This window comes from Coregonus clupeaformis, chromosome 23 (genome assembly GCF_020615455.1).
Source record: "Coregonus clupeaformis isolate EN_2021a chromosome 23, ASM2061545v1, whole genome shotgun sequence".
Taxonomy (NCBI): domain Eukaryota; kingdom Metazoa; phylum Chordata; class Actinopteri; order Salmoniformes; family Salmonidae; genus Coregonus; species Coregonus clupeaformis.
In genome coordinates, this window is record NC_059214.1 from 43,617,593 (window position 1) to 43,638,583 (window position 20,991).

General features: G+C 45.1%; 1 protein-coding gene across 1 annotated transcript in view; it reads right to left on the bottom strand.

Moving 5' to 3' along the window:
• The window catches only part of LOC121536517 (collagen alpha-1(VIII) chain-like), a 39,146-nt gene extending 22,005 nt beyond the window's left edge, over positions 1-17,141 (bottom strand). Inside the window, exon 1 of the mRNA XM_041843847.1 lies at positions 17,040-17,141. The gene's annotated coding sequence lies outside the window, so the exon portion shown is untranslated. The remainder of the gene's footprint in view (positions 1-17,039) is intronic.
• Between the last annotated feature and the right edge of the window lie 3,850 nt (positions 17,142-20,991).

A 20,991-nucleotide genomic window follows, 5' to 3' on the forward strand; every position in this document is an offset into this window, starting at 1 on the left:
ACTTTTCAGTTCCTATGCTTCCTGGCTGATGTTTTGGTCACTTTTGAATGCTGGCGGTGCTTTCACTCTAGTGGTAGCATGAGACGGAGTCTACAACCCACACAAGTGGCTCAGGTAGTGCAGCTCATCCAGGATGGCACATCAATGCGAGCTGTGGCAAGAAGGTTTGCTGTGTCTGTCAGCGTAGTGTCCAGAGCATGGAGGCGCTACCAGGAGACAGGCCAGTACATCAGGAGACGTGGAGGAGGCCGTAGGAGGGTAACAACCCAGCAGCAGGACCGCTACCTCCGCCTTTGTGCAAGGAGGAGCAGGAGGAGCACTGCCAGAGCCCTGCAAAATGACCTCCAGCAGGCCACAAATGTGCATGTGTCTGCTCAAACGGTCAGAAACAGACTCCATGAGGGTGGTATGAGGGCCCAATGTCCACAGGTGGGGGTTGTGCTTACAGCCGAACACCGTGCAGGACGTTTGGCATTTGCCAGAGAACACCAAGATTGGCAAATTCGCCACTGGCGCCCTGTGCTCTTCACAGATGAAAGCAGGTTCACACTGAGCACATGTGACAGACGTGACAGAGTCTGGAGATGCCGTGGAGAACGTTCTGCTGCCTGCAACATCCTCCAGCATGACCGGTTTGGCGGTGGGTCAGTCATGGTGTGGGGTGGCATTTCTTTGGGGGGCCGCACAGCCCTCTATGTGCTCGCCAGAGGTAGCCTGACTGCCATTAGGTACCGAGATGAGATCCTCAGACCCCTTGTGAGACCATATGCTGGTGCGGTTGGCCCTGGGTTCCTCCTAATGCAAGACAATGCTAGACCTCATGTGGCTGGAGTGTGTCAGCAGTTCCTGCAAGATGAAGGCATTGATGCTATGGACTGGCCCGCCCATTCCCCAGACCTGAATCCAATTGAGCACATCTGGGACATCATGTCTCGCTCCATCCACCAACGCCACGTTGCACCACAGACTGTGCAGGAGTTGGCGGATGCTTTAGTCCAGGTCTGGGAGGAGATCCCTCAGGAGACCATCCGCCACCTCATCAGGAGCATGCCCAGGCATTGTAGGGAGGTCATACAGGCACGTGGAGGCCACACACACTACTGAGCCTCATTTTGACTTGTTTTAAGGACATTACATCAAAGTTGGATCAGCCTGTAGTGTGGTTTTCCACTTTAATTTTGAGTGTGACTCCAAATCCAGACCTCCATGGGTTGACACATTTGATTTCCATTGATAATATTTGTGTGATTTTGTTGTCAGCACATTTAACTATGTAAAGAAAAAAGTATTTAATAAGATTAGTTCATTCATTCAGATCTAGGATGTGTTATTTTAGTGTTCCCTTTATTTTTTTGAGCAGTGTAATTGCTGCTTTCTGAGGTTCTCTGGGGTTTACAGTAGGTTTCCTGCCAAGCCTTTGAACCGCAGCAGCTTCATTTATTTACATACCATTTTACAATAGCTAGGCTAGTACTTCAAAGTATTGAATGACTTGATAAGGCAACTCGGAAGGGATATCCCTGGTCAGTTCACATGGTTGGGAAAAACTCCTAAGCTAACATAGGTCCTTTTAGGTCCTCCGAGGTTGTGCTGCAATGGTGACATGGTAAACAGGAGTCAACACGGATAGCGACAGGCTACATGGGAAATGTTGGACTATTCTTCCTCAGGGAAGTCCAACAATTCCCAGACTTTTTACAGCAGTGAGTGTGACCCTAGAAGTCCACCAAAAAGAGTGTCCACCTGATCCGTGTGTTTGTGTGTGTGGTGCATTGATGAAGGAGTGCGTGTGTTAGCATGTATCAGGTTGTGTACTGCGTGTCACTCATTGGTCATTTTACAGCAGTGAGAGGTATTTTTCTCACCTCAAAGCTAAGTGGAAATAGGAACACTTCCGTGCCCACAACCTCCGACCCCATCACTCTCTGATCTTGAGTTGCTTTCTTTCCTACAGGTATCTGTTTGAGGCTGCTGTGTGTACATGAGAGGAACAAGAATGCGTCTGTGTGTGTTTTTTTCCTTCTCATTTTCACTCACATCCAGGACCCAGAAGTGCCGTCCAGCAAGCAGAGCTCTGGTCCAACAGACAGAAGAGTGGTCCAATGAGTCTGTCCTCCAGACAAGTCTTCTAGTCTTATACTGTGTTCCCCTCTTAAGGTCAGTAACACAGACAGATGTTTGGGTTTTCTTTGACATAGTTTAGTTTATTAATTTGACCATTAAAGCACACATAAAACTTGAAAAAGCCATACATGCACATGAGTAAAATCATAGAGGATAACATGCAATAAAGTCTGGGACTTATTTCCATTGTGGTCCTCTGATGCGGCTAGGGTAGGACTCTGTGTGTGTTTCTCTGTCTGTTTCTATTTGAGCTTTAAACAAAGGCAGTCCTGATCCTGTCTAGTTGGGCCAGAGGTACGGGATTCCACTCTGTGGTTGGGTTTGGGTCAGGCCGACTGGTTCTGGGAGAGGTGGTAATGCTTTATTTTGCACTCCTATTTCAACACTCTAAGAAAAAAGGCTTCCAAAAGCGTTCTTCGGCTGTCCCCATAGGAGAACCCTTTTTGGTTCCAGGTAAAACCCTTTTTGGTTCCATGTCGAACCCTTTCTGGAAAGGGTTCTACATGGAACCCAAAATGGTTCTACCTGGAACCAGAAAGGGTTCTTCAAAGGGTTCTCCTATTGGGACAGCCGAAGAACCCTTTTAGGTTCTAGATAGCACCTTTTTTTCTAAGAGTGAACTGGTATATAGTATTAACTAAGAGATTGTGGGTTCTAGCCCCATGCCTCTATACACCAACACCAGCCCCACTCCAAGCCCTAGCCCCAGCTCCAGCCATATACCTATGCCTCAGGAGGCTGGAGGGGGTGGATGGCTCATAATAATGTCTGGAATGGAGTAAATGTAATGGTATTGAACACATGGAAACCATGTGTGTGATGCATTTGATACCATTCCATTTCTTCTATTCCTGCTATTACTATGACCCCTCCTCCCCAATTAAGGTGCCACCAGCCGCCTGTGACCTATACCCATATCCCATCTCTCCCAGTTCCAGTTGCAGCCCCTTTCCCCCACAACCATTACTCAGCCCCAGCCTCAGCCTCAGGCCCAGACCTAGCCCTACCCCAGACCCAGCTCTGTACCCCAGCTCTATACCCCAGCTCTATACCCCAGCTCTATACACTAGCTCTATACCCCAGCTCTATACCCCAGCTCTATACCCAGCTCTTTACACTAGCTCTATACCCCAGTTCTATACCCCAGCTCTATGCCCCAGCTCTATACCCCAGCTCTATACCCAGCTCTATACACTAGCTCTATACCCCAGCTCTATACCCCAGCTCTATACCCAGCTCTATACACTAGCTCTATACCCCAGTTCTATACACTAGCTCTATACCCCAGCTCTATACCCCAGCTCTATACCCCAGCACTATACCCCAGCTCTATACTCCAGCTCTATACACTAGCTCTATACCCCAGCTCTATACCCCAGCTCTATACACTAGCTCTATACACTAGCTCTATACACTAGCTCTATACCCCAGCTCTATACCCCAGCTCTATACCCCAGTTCTATACCCCAGCTCTATACCCCAGCTCTATACCCCAGCTCTATACCCCAGTTCTATACACTAGCTCTATACCCCAGCTCTATACCCCAGCTCTATACCCCAGCTCTTTACCCAGCTCTATACACTAGCTCTATACCCACCTCTATACCCCAGCTCTATACACTAGCTCTATACCCCAGCACTATACCCCAGCTCTATACCCCAGCTCTATACCCCAGCTCTATACCCCAGTTCTATACACTAGCTCTATACCCCAGCTCTATACCCCAGCTCTATACACTAGCTCTATACCCCAGCTCTATACCCCAGCTCTATACCCCAGCTCTATACACTAGCTCTATACCCCAGCTCTATACACTAGCTCTATACCCCAGCTCTATACCCCAGCTCTATACCCCAGTTCTATACACTAGCTCTATACCCCAGCACTATACCCCAGCTCTATACCCCAGCTCTATACCCCAGTTCTATACACTAGCTCTATACCCCAGCTCTATACCCCAGCACTATACCCCAGCTCTATACCCCAGCTCTATACCCCAGCTCTATACCCCAGCTCTATACCCCAGCTCTATACCCAGCTCTATACACTAGCTCTATACCCCAGCTCTATACACTAGCTCTATACCCCAGCTCTATACCCCAGTTCTATACACTAGCTCTATACCCCAGCTCTATACCCCAGCTCTATACCCTAGCTCTATACCCCAGCTCTATACCCCAGCTCTATACACTAGCTCTATACCCCAGCTCTATACCCCAGCTCTATACCCCAGCTCTATACCCCAGCTCTATACCCAGCTCTATACACTAGCTCTATACCCCAGCTCTATACACTAGCTCTATACCCCAGCTCTATACACTAGCTCTATACCCCAGCTCTATACCCCAGCTCTATACCCTAGCTCTATACCCCAGCTCTATACACCAGCTCTATACCCCAGCTCTATACACTAGCTCTATACCCCAGCTCTATACCCCAGCTCTATACCCCAGCTCTATACCCCAGCTCTATACCCCAGCTCTATACACTAGCTCTATACCCCAGCTCTATACCCCAGCTCTATACACTAGCTTGCCTATGATGGATGACAACTGAGTTGACCCTTGACCTTTTCTCAGGTGGCTGGCGATTCTAACACGGCTGTGCCACCCCCCCCCCCCGGCCATCTCCTGCCTTTGAAGGGGGCCCGTCTCGTTTCCATGACAATGGGAGCCAGACGTGCCAAAGAGACCAAGCTCCACATCCTTATTTCTTTCTTGGCTCTCAATGTCTGCGATATGGAAGTAGATCCATCAAACATCCAAAACATGGAGTGGGAGAGGTGGGGGGGCAGTGTTGATCTCACTGCAAACTGTGACTTCACACCACTGTCCACAGAATTAATCTACCACACACATGCATGCAGATATGAATACATACACGACCCATATCATCATAGTCTAGCAGGTTCAATTTATTACAGTGTGGAAGAACATATTAGGCCTAACATATTATGTGTTTGGGGGGAGGGTGGGCAGACACATAGGTGGATGAAGAGGATCTAGTCTAATAGCCTCATTAATTCCTGCTACTTCAATGTGTGTGTGTGTGTGTGTGTGTGTGTGTGTGTGTGTGAGAGAGAAAGCATATGTATCCAGTATGGTGTAGACAGAACATTCTAGACTGTGGTACAGTAGAGGTGGACTGAGGACATGCTCTGTTAGCTGTTATAGCAGAAATGAGAGATTATAGATGATCATGTATCTTATGTTCAGTTTTGGCCATCCATGCCTGGCCTGGGTCGCTCTGCAGATGGATTTTATGATACAGTTACATTTAAGCCATTTAGCAGACTCTTGTATTTAGAGTGATTTGGAATGTGTAGTCAAGGAAGAAAGCTGAAACTGCAACATTATACCATCCTTATTGTAGCTTTCCAGGACCAGGGTTGGGAGAAATGCAGAGGTGCTGATACATTCCACAGGCTCACTTTAACTGTCACACACACTTACGTCACCAAATTGCAACTCAGAGAGTAAATAGATTCAGCAAACGTTTTTAAGAGCGTGAAAGTGTTTGGGGGTTTTGTGGGGTGGGTGCAAACTTTCGCTGGCTGTCTAAGCGACAGGCTGAGCTCTCGTTGCCTCATACTAACATCAAATAAACTGTACAAGAACAGCTAGAGTACATACTATCTGAGAGAAAGCATTAAAACGACCCAAAGTGATACATATTTCTAGAGTAAATAGTCAGTCTGTAACTTAAACCATAGTGTATGTTTGTGTGTACATCTGCAAACTGTATGTGTGCATATTTGTGCATGTGTGTGTACGCGTGCGTGTGTGTATGCCCGCGTGTGTGTGTGTACGCGTGTGTGTGTGTACGCATGGGTGTTTGTACGCGTATTCGCGCACGTGTGTGTGTGTGTGTGTCACGGGCCATACTCCGGAGGGTGGGAAACATTTTGACAGAACATAACAGATACAGAACATTTCTGTTTAGTGTCAGACACGCCCTGTTGTCATAGAGACATCATGACAAGTCAGAGTTTGGACACAAATAGAACAATGAGACAGATATTTCACCGGATGTATAAATGTGAAGCATCCGCTTGGCGTTTCCACTCACTACCAAATATGGAACGAGATGGATTTTGGCTGACATTCTGCAAATGTTCTCATCAATTAAACATTTGATTTCAGTACAGTTTTCTGTTCCCAAAACTAAAACATGTTATGAACAGAGTAGACTAAGTTTTGTAGACTTTACCCTTGACAAAAGTTTTTTTAAATGGCATTGTTTAGAAGAAGTGCAGAAGCGAATTGAGTTATTGCACATGCGCACTTCATAGAGCAAGCGTTCCCTAACGGAAATATGCAGATGCATGCTAGAACGCGCCAATAGGATCTCGCTAGCTCGTGCTTGGCTCTTCTCACCTCCTTGCTTGTTCTGCCCACTAAGACTAATTTGTGCCCATTGGAAATGACAGGCTGTGGTCTATCTTGGTTTAGTTGTAAAAAACCTTTGGTTTGGATGAGCAGCAAAGGTAACCAGGAACATATAGGATTTCACAGAGTTCCCCCTAGCTGTCAGACACTTGTAGACCTACATCATGTGACTCCTGCTGTATTCAGGAAGGTGTAGGGTAGGCAACCTCAAGACATGATGCAGCTTGGTACCAAAAAGTATAGGCTACACTATGCAAGAGACCCGTCATTCACTGGCATTGTATTTAGCTACAGGATCCACTGAAAAATGACTTTTCAAACTGCTTCTATGAAATCAATGTAAAGAAATTTCAGTTTGGGTTAGAGTAACCTCGGACACCCAGGCTTCGCTCGCTTAGTCGAGTCAACGAGACGTGATTTTGAAGGATGGCCCCGCCCCTCATGACTATAGGGTTTGGAAGGAAGTGCCCCCCTCTCCACCAGACTTACAGGGTTTGGTCACACTAACCTGCTATTAGATTGTTATTAGACTACAGCCCCCTCAGTTTGTCACTGTCTGAATGATTCCGTGGTGGGTTCAGGGTGGAAAAGTTTTCATGAGATCCTCCTCACCATCACAGAGGATCACACACACACACATACACACACACACACGCGCATGCATGCACACACAGACACACACACACACACACACACACACACACAAATGTTCAATAGGGGGTGCTTATATTAGTTCTGTTTCATAGATGGACAGTGTGTGGTGTGAAATGGAAATGTGTTTTTTGCATATCCCACTCGCCCTGAGACACACGCTGATGCTTTTCTGTTTGATTTCTCACAGCAAATGCTCAAATACAGACTTCTACAGTATATCATCACTGCATGACAACCAAGCAGAATTATTTCAACAGAAAGGGCACTAAATTAACATTTAGACTTTCATAGTTAAGCCACCACCTTCCCAAACCCCCCTCTGCTCCCCATGGCTAAAAAAGCTGCATGGTGTTACTTCACACACACACACACACGTGCGCGCACAGTGTTGGCATGCAGGTATGCATACTGTACTTTACTGTAGTAGCTCATTAAATTCAGTCTCTCAGTCACCGGCTCACTCACTCAGTCTGTGGTCCTGCCCGTTAACCACATGTGGTTGGCCACACACCACAGAGCTTTCAGCTGCCCTGCCTTCCCCAGACTGACAAAAAAATTATCAAATCTATTCGAAGCTGTCTGATGTGTGCGTGTGTGTGTGTGTACGTAGGTGCCTGTGTGCATGCGTTCATGCATGTGTTTCCCCCCGAATGCTTCCAGATGTCCTCCTTCCTTACGTTCTCCATATACAAACCTGTTAGTAGGCATCAGTTGTGTCTTATGACTGTATATGTAGCAGTTCTAAGAGAAATACCACTCAACAACAGGAGGCCATCAGGAGTTCAGTAGAGTTAGCATCAGTTCCACCAAGTCCTACTCTGATCCAGTGTCTCTTTAACCTTTTACTGCAGTGGGCTAAATCAGGGTGTTTCTTGGTAGTCTAAAACAAATCTACTTTGAAACAAAAGTATAAACCTGACACACATTGTTATGGGCTTAACAAAAAGAAGACGCCTGGAAAGGGTTACCAGGGTTGTTCGGGTTGCATCAGTTACATAAGTCAGAATGGGGCTAGACAGTAGGAGTAGTGACACGTTTTCCAAAGAGAATGGAAGATGGCTGTTTAGAACTGGGATGCTTTTATTTCTGTAAACATAGACAGAGTTGCTCTCTCTTCCACATAAGATGTGTTTCTGTTGTTTAAAAAGGACAAAACAATCTGTAACAATGACACAGTACTGTCTGACATGCACAAGCTGTGTTTAACAAAGAATGCAAAAAGTATAAACTATTGCAATATGAACTTTGTTGGTGCGTAGTCAAAACATACATGATATAATTGTTTGCGATGTCCACAGCTGTAATAACAGAACTGACCAGTGGGGAAAGAAGAGAGCAAGGAGAAGGAGAAGAAGAGAGTGTCGAGGGAGGAGAAGGAGAGAGAGGAGAGGGAGGAGAAGGAGAAGAAGAGAGAGGAGAGGGAGGAGAAGGAGAAGAAGAGAGAGGAGAGGGAGGAGAAGGAGAAGAAGAGAGAGGAGAGGGAGGAGAAGGAGAAGAAGTGAGAGGAGAGGGAGGAGAAGGAGAAGAAGAGAGAGGAGAGTGAGGATAAGAAGAGAGAGGAGAGGGAGGAGAAGGAGAAGGAGAGAGGAGAGGGAGGAGAAGGAGAAGAAGAGAGATGAGAGGGAGGAGAAGGAGAAGAAGAGAGAGGAGAGGGAGGAGAAGGAGAAAGAGAGAGAGGAGAGGGAGAAGAAGGAGAAAGAGAGAGAGGAGAGGGAGGAGAAGGAGAAGAAGTGAGAGGAGAGGGAGGAGAAGGAGAAGAAGAGAGAGGAGAGGGAGGAGAAGAAGAGAGAGGAGAGGGAGGAGAAGGAGAAGGAGAGAGAGGAGAAGGAGGAGAAGAAGAGAGATGAGAGGGAGGAGAAGGAGAAGAAGAGAGAGGAGAGGGAGGAGAAGGAGAAAGAGCGAGAGGAGAGGGAGGAGAAGGAGAAGAAGAGAGAGGAGAGGAAGGAGAAGGAGAGAGAGGAGAGGGAGGAGAAGGAGAAGAAGAGAGAGGAGAGGGAGGAGAAGGAGAGAGAGGAGAGGGAGGAGAAGGAGAAGAAGAGAGAGGAGAGGGAGGAGAAGGAGAAGAAGAGAGAGGAGAGGGAAGAGAAGGAGAAGGAGAGAGAGGAGAGGGAGGAGAAGGAGAAGGAGAGAGAGGAGAGGGAGGAGAAGGAGAAGAAGAGAGAGGAGAGGGAGGAGAAGGAGAAGGAGAGAGAGGAGAGGGAGGAGAAGGAGAAGAAGAGAGATGAGAGGGAGGAGAAGGAGAAGAAGAGAGAGAAGAGGGAGGAGAAGGAGAAGGAGAGAGAGGAGAGGGAGGAGAAGGAGAAGAAGAGAGATGAGAGGGAGGAGAAGGAGAAGAAGAGAGAGGAGAGGGAGGAGAAGGAGAAGGAGAAGGAGAGAGAGGAGAGTGAGAAGAAGGAGAAGAAGAGAGAGGAGAGGGAGGAGAAGGAGAAGAAGAGAGAGGAGAGGGAGGAGAAGGAGAAGGAGAAGAAGAGAGAGGAGAGGGAGGAGAAGGAGAAGGAGAGAGAGGAGAGCGAGGAGAAGGAGAAGAAGAGAGAGGAGAGGGAGGAGGGGGAAGTGTGTGTTAGTGTGTGTAGCATTTTATAGATGTCCATTTATAAATGGTCCCCCATTGCACAAGTGTTTGCGCGTGCACACACACAGATGTGCGCACACACGCACACAAGCACACACACGTGCACACACACACACACACACAAGAGCCAAGTACAAAGCTGAGCACTATAAAACACTCTTTTTCTTCCTCCAGAAAGAGACAGAAATATCTCCATCTACTCCTCCTCCTCTTCCTCTACCTCTAGACACATCTGTCCGTTCTCCTCCCTCCTTCCTTTTGTCTTCCACTCTTCCTCCACAGACATCTTGCTCTTCCCTGTCTCCTGTTCTTCCTCTCTGTCTAAATGAGGAGACACATCTATTCTCCTCCCCTCCCTTCCTTCTTCTCATCCCTCTCTTTTCCTTAGAAAGAGGGGAAGAAGAGGGAGAGCAGCAGAGACAGGGTGAGAGGGAAAAGCAGAGGAAGAGAGAGGGGGCTGGTGTGGGAGGTGAGAAAGGGTATGAGTACAGGCATGAGGCACATAGCATGAATCCCTGTCTGTACAACCCTTACTCTGGCAACACTGTGTGATCCTACTGGATGTTGAAAACACTAACCAAGAAACAACTGTCCTACTGAGCATGTCAAAAAAAAACACTGGGCCTTCTGATTCCGCTCCCCACCACACACACACACACACACACTGGCCCCGTTAGACACAGCTGTGCCGCTAAACAACCAAACTATGTTTACAGATTCTCTCACTCCCTTCGTCTGTCTCTCACTCTCACTTTCTCCTCTGAATGCAGTGAAGTCCTTGTTTAAATATCTCTTAACACTAGAGGTGTATGGTTGCACAAACATGCTCTTTACCTAACGCACACACACACACCCACACACATACACACACACACACACACACATACACACACATACACACACACACACACACACACACACACACACACACACACACACACACACACACGTGATCTGATCTGCAGTGATGTGTCGGAGGGGTCATCATTTTAGAACGCTCTTTGACCTTTCTGTTCTTAGTCAGCCATTCTGACCCTGTACCATCTGTGTCCACTTGGAGGGAAGTAGAGGGGGAATCATTGTTTGAGGTTCTCAAGGTACGCTAGAATGTGTTTTTAGTTGATTTGTTAAACGATAGGTGGGTATATACCTTTGCACAGCGAGGTGTCCCACTGGGCAAAAACTGGTTGAATCAACGTTGTTTCCACGTCATTTCAACCCCAAAATGCTATGTGATGACGTTTAATCAACGTGGAAAACTGATTGGATTTGCAAATCCAATGATATGGTGACTTTATTGTTGATTTCACATTGAATTCACGTTAGTCGACAACTCAACCAAATGTAAATCAAAACTAGACGTTGAACTGACGTCTGTACCCAGTGGGGTGTGTGTGTGAGCCAGAGGAAAGGAAACTGCCCTGGTGTCAACAGAAGTAAGTAGAGAGAAGTTCAGAATGAGAGGAGCTGTGGAAAATACGCCCTGACCAAAAGAGACACTGAAACCTATCCTTATGATATAAACATCAATGGAACTGAAACCAATCAGGTAGCACTGTCTACTGTGATGTTTCTGTTACTATTTCAAGCACCTTATGGAACAACGTGGACTGTGAAGAGACACAAAGGAACACACACGCATACTCGCATACTAAATTGTAATTATTTTGCACTATGGCCTATTTATTGCCTTACCTCCATAACTTACTACATTTGCACACACTGTATATAGATTTTCTATTGTGTTATTGACTGTACGTTTTGTTTATTCCATATGTAACTCTGTGTTGTTGTTGTTTTTATCGCACTGCTTTGTTTATCTTGGCCAGGTCGCAGTTGTAAATGAGAACTTGTTCTCAACTGGCTTACCTGGTTAAATAAAGGTTAAATAAATAAAATAAACACACACTCTTCACAAACATACATTAATATTGTTGTATGGTAGTATTGTACATTTTGTGCTGTGGATATGTAGTGGTAAGGTCATGTTATGTGATGTACTGTTTGTTTATTGTGTGATGTGCCTTAATGTGTCTGCGCCCCAGGAAGAGTAGCTGCTGCCTTGGCAACAGCTAATGGGGTTCCTTAATAAATACAGATAAATACAAAATGAAGTCCTGTAAAAAGGCTTGTGGTGCCCCCGAGGCACTACCAGTTAGACTAGACAGCGGTCTGGCCATATGACAGGTCAAAGTGGAACATTTCTCCTGGCCGTTTTATTTATTTATATGATGAAGCCATTGTGTGCTTGTGACTGTACAAGCTGAATCTAATCAATTTTGCTCCATGTATTTATGGTTGTTTGTAATTTTGCCTTTTAATCATTATGTGTGTTATTGTTTTTACCATGGAGGACCACTTTGGAAACAAGCGTTTTAATTGAAACTTTCAAGTGATATCCTCTGGGTCCACATTGTACATTCTGTTGTATATGTCTGTTACCCAAAATAAATTACATTCAATTCAATTCAGCCATGCAGAAACATATCTGATTCTAATTAAATGATCAGTCTCTAATATTTTTTTTTTGTTGTTGATCAGGTGAGCTACTGCTTGGCTGGAGCAAAAGCCAGCACCCACACTGGCCCTCATAGGATAAGATTTCCTGGTCTACATCCACAGAGGCACTTTCAATAACCTGTCTTTCAACCAGATTTCAGCATTAAAAATAATGTTCATGGCTAGCCATCATCTCACACAGCACAAGAGTGAGAGACATTATACCATCCCATATTTTTAGTGACAGCGAATCAGGACTATTCTACTTAGTACAGCGGCTTGCGAAAGTATTCACCTCCCTTGGCATTTTTCCTATTTTGTTGCCTTACAACCTGGAATTAAAATAGATTTTTGGGGGGTTTGTATCATTTGATTTACACAACATGCCTACCACTTTGAAGATGCAAAATATTTTTTATTGTGAAACAAACTAGAAATAAGACAAAAAAACTGTTAACTTGAGCGTGCATAACTATTCACCCCCCCAAAGTCAATACTTTGTAGAGCCACCTTTTGCAGCAACTACAGCTGCAAGTCTCTTGGGGTATGTCTCTATAAGCTTGGCACATCTAGCCACTGGGATTTTTGCCCATTCTTCAAGGAAAAACTGCTCCAGCTCCTTCAAGTTGGATGGGTTCCACTGGTGTACAGCAATCTTTAAGTCGTAACACAGATTCTCAATTGGATTGAGGTCTGGGCTTTGACTAGGCCATTCCAAGACAATTAAATGTTTCCCCTTAAACCACTCAAGTGTTGCTTTAGCAGTATGCTTAGGTTCATTGTCCTGCTGGAAGGTGAACCTCTGTCCCAGTCTCAAATCTCTGGAAGACTGAAACAGGTTTCCCTCAAGACTTTCCCAGGATTTAGCGCCATCCATCATTCCTTCAATTCTGACCAGTTTCCCAGTCCCTGCCGATGAAAAACATCCCCACAGCATGATGCTGCCACCACCATGCTTCACTGTGGGGATGGTGTTCTTGGGGTGATGAGAGGTGTTGGGTTTGCGCCAGACATAGAGTTTTCCTTGATGGCCAAAAAGCTCAATTTTAATCTCATCTGACCAGAGTACCTTCTTCCATATGTTTGTGGAGTCTCCCACATGCCTTTTGGTGAACACCAAACGTGTTTGCTTATTTTTTTCTTTGAGGAATGGCTTTTTTCTGGCTACTCTTCCGTAAAGCCCAGCTCTGTTGAGTGGACGGCTTAAAGTGGTCCTATGGACAGATACTCCAATCTCCGCTTTGGAGCTTTGCAGCTCCTTCAGGGTTATCTTTGGTCTCTTTGTTGCCTCTCTGATTAATGCCCTCCTTGCCTGGTCCATGAGTTTTGGTGAGCGACCCTCTCTTGGCAGGTTTGTTGTGGTGCCATGTTCTTTCCATTTTTTAAATAATGGATTTAATGGTGCTCCGTGGGATGTTCAAAGTTTCTGATATTATTTTATAACACAACCCTGATCTGTACTTCTCCACAACTTTTTGTCCCTGACCTGTTTGGAGAGCTCCTTGGTCTTCATGGTGCCGCTTGCTTGGTGGTGCCCCTTGCTTAGTGGTGTTGCAGACTCTGGGGGCTTTCAGAACAGAACAGGTCATGTGACACTTAGATTGCACACAGGTGGACTTTATTTAACTAATTATGTGACTTCTGAAGGTAATTGGTTGCACCAGATCTTATTTAGGGGCTTCATCGCAAAGGGGGTGAATACATATGCACGCACCTCTTTTCCGTTATTATTATTTATTTATTTCACTTCACCAATTTGGACTATTTTGTGTATGTCCATTACATGAAATCCAAATAAAAATCCATTTAAATTACAGGTTGTAATGCAACAAAATAGGAAAATCGCCAAGGGGGATGAATACTTTTGCAAGGCACTGTACATGTATATATATTCTGTAATGTTGCCTCACTGAATAAGAGCATAACTGGACATTCACTTTGATTGACAGATCAATGGACCAATGAGCTTTCCAGTGAGAGAACACCATCCATTTCAACCAATGAGCTGTCATTATTCCAGGGAGCCAGTGACAGTGTTTGCCCTGGGCTCTTTTCTCACCAAACTGCTGCACCTGCACCTGCCCCCATCACACATACCTGACAGTTTGGCTTCATCTCTCTGCCTTGCACACGTCTCACAGCCTACACACACACACACACACACATGCACGTTCACTCACACACACACATACACACACACATTCTCTTGCATGCACACACACACACACACACACACAAGTGTGCAAACACAACCACACATGCCTTCCACACAAGCATTCTTTCACAGATACACACATTCCATTTCACTGGGGATGGCAACTTTTCGCAGAAGAGGAGAATTGGACAATCCCACTAGGGGTCACTGTCACTACATACTCTGGGACACGCGCTACCCGCTGCCCAGGCTTCCCCCGGCCCACACCATGTCCACCAATAATACTATGATCTACTTCACTGTTCAAAGCTTTGGTAACATCCTCTGTCTGAAACATGTACTGTATGACAACAAAGCATACTTGAATTTAATGTAAAATGGATCACAGAAATCTCAGTGACCTGTGCTTGTCAAGCAGCCACTGTGAACACAGACAACACTTAAAGATACTTCAGCTTCACAAAGAAAACCAACCCTAATTGTTCAAACAGTCTATTGGGTCTGGCTGACTGATTCCCTTTTACTAAAAAATTCTAAGAGACCCAATAACCTCCAAAAACAACTAACATTGAAGTGGACCAAAATGTATTGGTGCTACCCTAAAACGATTTACTTTCATTGAAATACAAAGGAAGACTTAGATCTTACTGGACTATATAAAGTGCCTTCAGAAATTATTCACACCCCTTGACTTTTTTCACATTTTGTTGTGTTCATTTTTTGTCACTGGCCTACACACAATACCAAAATAGAATTATGTTTTTAGACATTTTAAAAAATTAATTTAAAATGAAAAGGTTAAATGTCTTTTACTTTTTTTTTTTTTTTTCACCTTTATTTAAGCAGGTAGGCTAGTTGAGAACAAGTTCTCATTTACAACTGCGACCTGGATAAAAACAACAACAACACAGAGTTACACATGGGATAAACAAAACATACAGTCAATAACACAATAAGTCAATAAGTATTCAACCCGTTTGTCATGGCAAGCCTAAATAAGTTCAGGAGTAAAAATGTGCTTAATAAGTTGCATAATAAGTTGCATGGACTCGAGCAGTACATTTCAAACACAGATTCAACCACAAAGACCAAGGAGAGTTTCCAATGCCTCGCAAAGAAGGGCACCTATCGGTAGATGGGTAAAAATAAAAAAGCAGACATTGAATCTCACTTTGAGTATGGTGAAGTTATTAATTACACTTTGGATGGAGTATCAATAGACCTAGTCAACACAAATATACAGGCGTCCTTCCTAACTCAGTTGCTGGAGAGGAAGGAAACCTCTCAGTGATTTCACCATGAGGCCTATGGTGACTTTAAAACAGTTAGAGTTTAATTAATGGCTGCGATAGGAGAAAACTGAGGATGGATCAACAACATTGTAGTTACTCCACAATACTAACATAAAGGACAGAGTGAAAAGAAGGAAGCTTGTACAGAATAAACATATTCCAAAACATGCATCTTGTTTGCAATAAGGCACTAAAGTAAAACTGCAAATAATGTGGCAAAGAAATTAACTTTATGTCCTGAATGCAAAGCGTTATGAGTACCACTCTTCATGTTTTCAAGCATGGTGGTGGCTGCATCATGTTATGGGTATGCTTGTCATCGGCAAGGACCAGGGAATTTTTCAGGATAAAAAGTAAAGGAATAAAGCTAAGCATAGGCAAAATCCTTGAGAAAAACCTGGTTCAGTCTGCTTTCCAACAGACACTGGGAGACAAATTCACCTTTCACCAGGACAATAACCTAAAACACAAGGCTAAATATTCAATGCAGTTGCTTACCAAGACGACATTGAATGTTCCTGAGTGGCCTGGTTACAGTTTTGATTTAAATCAGCTTGAAAATCTATGGCAAGACTTGAAAATGGCTGTCTAGCAATGATCAACAACCAACTTGACAGAGCTTGAAGAATTTTTAAAGGATAAAGTGCAAATATTGTACAATCCAGGTGTGCAAAGCTCTTAGAGTCTTACCCAGAATGATTCACAGCTGTAATCACTGCCAATGGTGATTCTAACATGCATTGACTTATGTAAATGATATATTTCTGTATTTCATTTTGTATAAATTTGCTAAAAACATGTTTTCACTTTGTTATTATGGGGTATTGTATGTAGAAAGGTGAGATTTTTTAAAATCCATTTTGAATTCAGGCTGCAACACAACAAAATGTGGAATAAGTCAAGGGTATTAATAATTTCTGAAGGCACTGTACAAGCATGTAAAACCAGTCCATGATATGTAAAACACACTGCGAAAATATTCTGGATATCATCACAGAGCAACAAAAATAAACCACAAGGAACACAACTTCTATACAAAGACTTCCGACTACAACTCTGGTTCTGATCATTCCAGAATACACTCAAAGGGAGTCAACCTGTCCCTAAATGACCAGTGCTTATTGAACAAATACAAACACATTGTATATACAGCCACATAAACCAAGTGCCAAAATGTGTACCATCAGATCAGATGTTACCCTGAATATAACTACACGTTTTTTGTTTTACATGCATCTAAAAAGCTTCATTTATTACAGCATTCATCCACTGTAATAAACAGGATATTCCTCCATTCTTATAATCTGAAATTCTGAAAAAGATGCTAAGGCTGGAGAACTGGAAGGTGCCTTACCTTTGTCTGTGAGTGGCAGTATAAAGGGGGAATAATCACTGCAGTCAGACAGACGGAGAGACAGACAGAACCCTGGGTTATGAGCTCTGAACAGCATCACACGGCATGGACCTGTCTTATATCTACTACTGGGAGGAGTCAGGGGGAGAAGAGTGCAGAGAGAGAGAGAGAGAGAGGGCAAAAGAGAGAGAGAGAGAGAGAGAGAGAGAGAGAGAGAGAGCGGGCAAGAGAGACAGAATGGGGAAAGAGAGAGAGAGAGAGAGAGAGAGAGAGAGAGAGAGAGAGGAAGAGAGACAGAGAGAGAGAGAGAGAGAGAGAGAGAGAGAGAGGGGGAAAGAAAGTGAGAAAAGGGTAGAGAATAATGGGTGGAAGAGTACAGATTCAATAAGAGCAGTAGGGATTGAAAGAATGTAAGAATTCTCCTATACTGTACAGCCATGACCAGACAATGACAGCAAAAGCTGCCATCTGGGGAAGTGTGTTGGCGGATCCCAGTCACCTGTGTGTTGTGTGTCTAGGGGAGGGGGGTGATTACTAGCTGTGAATTAGCTGTTCCTAGCCACCTGGTCCAGCATACACTGTGGGTCAGCTGCTGAGTCAGGGGCTTCCACAATAGGCCATCACTAGACTTTATCACCCGTCAAACACACATGCACAGCACACACACACACACACACACACACACACACACACACACACACACACACACACACACACACAGACACACGAGTCGGGAGTCCTAAAAGCAAGAACATGACATGTTCTTCCAGGCCAGTTCTGACACCTGTCCTCAACCCTCCACCCCACCTAACTCACTCACTTTGTGGTCTCCAGAGAGGGTCTGTACGTACAAACCACCATTTGTCCACCCCTCCACTACCAGAGCATGTACTCTTTCTTTCAGGGTCTTAGTGAATGGACAGAGACCAGCAGTGTGTCTCTCCCGTGGGTGGCTGAATGCAGTAAGTGTGCGTGACGTGGGTCGTTGAATGCAGTAAGGGTGTGTATGGGGGGACCAAGGTGACAGAGGGGAGTGAAAGGGTGCATGTCCCGTCCTGTCTTCCACAGGCAAGCATCAGCTCTGCCAGCCTTGGCCAACTCTCCTCTGAGGGGACTGTGTGTGTCTGAGGGAGGGGTGATTGTTACCTTAGACATCACCAGCCATGTCCAGCCAGTCACTACTGATGACTAATGACTAATGAATAATGACTAATTATTAATGAGTAATGACTAATGATGAATGATTAAGTACTAATAACTTATGATTAATGACTAATGATTAATGACTAATGACTGATGATTAATGACTAGTGATTAATGATGTATGGGTAAAGTCAAGTAGATAAAAACTGCTGAGTAGCCTCTTGTAGCATGTGTTTCTCAACTGCTGTCCAAAGCATTGCACTTTTTTTTGTCTTAGCTTAGCACTAACATGCCTGTGCATTCCTGTGGGACGCTAGGACTGGAGTCAACCACTTAAACACTCTTCTAGTGTGCTTTGTTTTCAGTAGGTGGAGTTGAACTGTTTTATTGGCAAGGATTCCCTGTCATTCTCTGAAAGTGGGCTGTGGGCATTCAGCCTGATAGAGCTCTACTGTACACACACACTTTGAGTGGCAGTGTGAAAGGTACATATTAGTCAGGCTGTAATGAGACCGTGTGTTTGTCCCTGGCCTTCAATTCTCTTCCTGTTCCTTTAATGAAGCCTCAATAAGCCTCAGTCACCTCCCATTGTGTGTGTGTTTGTGTGTGTGTTTGTGTTTGTATGTGTGTGTGTTCCCACTCTAAATAGTGCAAACACCCATCTTTTCTCCATTGTCTGCCAGTAAAAGACCTGTATCTGTAGCAATCCCTGAATCTCTGGTTTATTTAGGACCTGACGCCAAGCCACACAGTCCACACTCATCATGACCACTTCCTGCTAGCATTGGCTCACGGACGCACCTCATCACCATCTAGACCCAATTACCAGAGAGATAGAGGGAGAGAGAGAGAGAGAGAGAGAGAGAGAGAGAGAGAGAGAGAGAGAGAGAGAGAGAGAGAGAGAGAGAGAGAGAGAGAGAGAGAACCAGGAAAATACTAAAACCAGCCGACTAAAGGCATGGTGTCCAGTGGGTGTGAGTGGAGGGATATGAAGGACATTACAGGAGGTTTCAGCACCTTATTACCACATTACAGAGCTGGGCCGGTGCTGTGTGTCTCCCACATGGCTACAGACAGACAGACAGACAGACATACATAAAGGGGATTAGAAGCATGTGTGACCTGAAGGAAAATCAGGCAGCCCAGTAACAGATACTGTACTCTAGACTGGGTGATGGTCTTGCTTTAATCACCCCCCACACACAGCTTAACTTTGCAAAACTCCCACATTGCCACATTCTTCCTTACTTTCCCTTTCACCGTGTGGCAAAACTGGAATTCCGTGGGTAAACAAAGGAGCCAACACTACTGTCACACCATCCCAGGGGGACAGAGAGGCACCCAGAGGGTCTAGGCTGGGCCATGTTGGTTTCTCAGCCTTTGGCACAGTGAAAACATGGGTCTGACTTCAAAGAGAGGGCTCCTTCAGAACAGTTCAAATACACAGTGACAAGATTTAATCACCCTCAACTCAGACCACCACAGTCTCAAGCAAGGCTTAAAACAAGGTAGTCAATGGTGCAGCTCACCATCCCTAATCCTGAGTCTGGAGAGCTTTAACAGTGGTCACCAACCTTGGACCTGGGGAACTTTAACAGTGGTCACCAACCTTGGTCCTGGGGAACTTTAACAGTGGTCACAACCCTGGTCCTGTAGAACTTTAACAGTGGTCACAACCCTGGTCCTGGATAACTTTAACAGTGGTCACAATCCTGGTCCTGTAGAACTTTAACAGTGGTCACCAACCCTGGTCCTGGAGAACTTTGACAGTGGTCATCAACCCTGGTCCTGGAGAACTTTGACAGTGGTCATCAACCCTGGTCCTGGAGAACTTTAACAGTGGTCACAACCCTGGTCCTGGATAACTTTAACAGTGGTCAACAACCTTGTTCCTGGAGAGCTAAAACAGTGGTCACCAACCCTGGTCCTGGAGAACTTTAACAGTGGTCACGAACCCTGGTCCTGTAGAACATTAACAGTGGTCAACAACCCTGGTCCTGGAGAACTTTAACAGTGGTCACAACCCTGGTCCTGGATAACTTTAACAGTGGTCAACAACCTTGTTCCTGGAGAGCTAAAACAGTGGTCATCAACCCTGGTCCTGGAGAACTTTAACAGTGGTCACGAACCCTGGTCCTGTAGAACTTTAACAGTGGTCAACAACCCTGGTCCTGGAGAGCTACATGGTATGCTGGCTTTTTTTTTTTTTTTATCAGGTTCTTGATGAGAAATTAAGAAAAAAAAAGTGTTTGTTAGTATTTCAAACTATTTGAAACTATTTGAAGTCGTGCTCCCTGTTTTTGCTTGGCTGCAAATGAAGGTTTGCACACCATATTGCTCTCCAGAACCAGGAGAGGGACAAGGGTAAGTTGGTCGGATGAATCTGGGATTCACAAAATCTATCTGACCATACTCGTGAGGGTGTCTCATCCTGGGCTTGACGAGACCTTTCCGCCCTGTCCCTCCCCTGGTTCTCCGCCTGCTTCTTAGGGGCACGTCGTCACACTTCACATCCCACACCTGCTACACCCAGGGCGGGTAGGAACAACTACCCCACGCCCCTACCCCCAACCCTCGGACAGCCAGTAAATCAGTCAAGGTAGAAATGTAAGAGACCCCAGCGGCATGTTAAAAGTGCCACTCTCAACACCAGCAAGGCCCAACATTTGTTTGACTGTTTATGTAAAAACAACCCTGTTACTTGCTCAGTGGGGGCTCACATGACTTCTACATTCCCCCCTCCCAGAACACACAAACACACATCAGAGTTGGTGTCCATTTTATTTCAATTCCAGTCAATTCAGAAAGT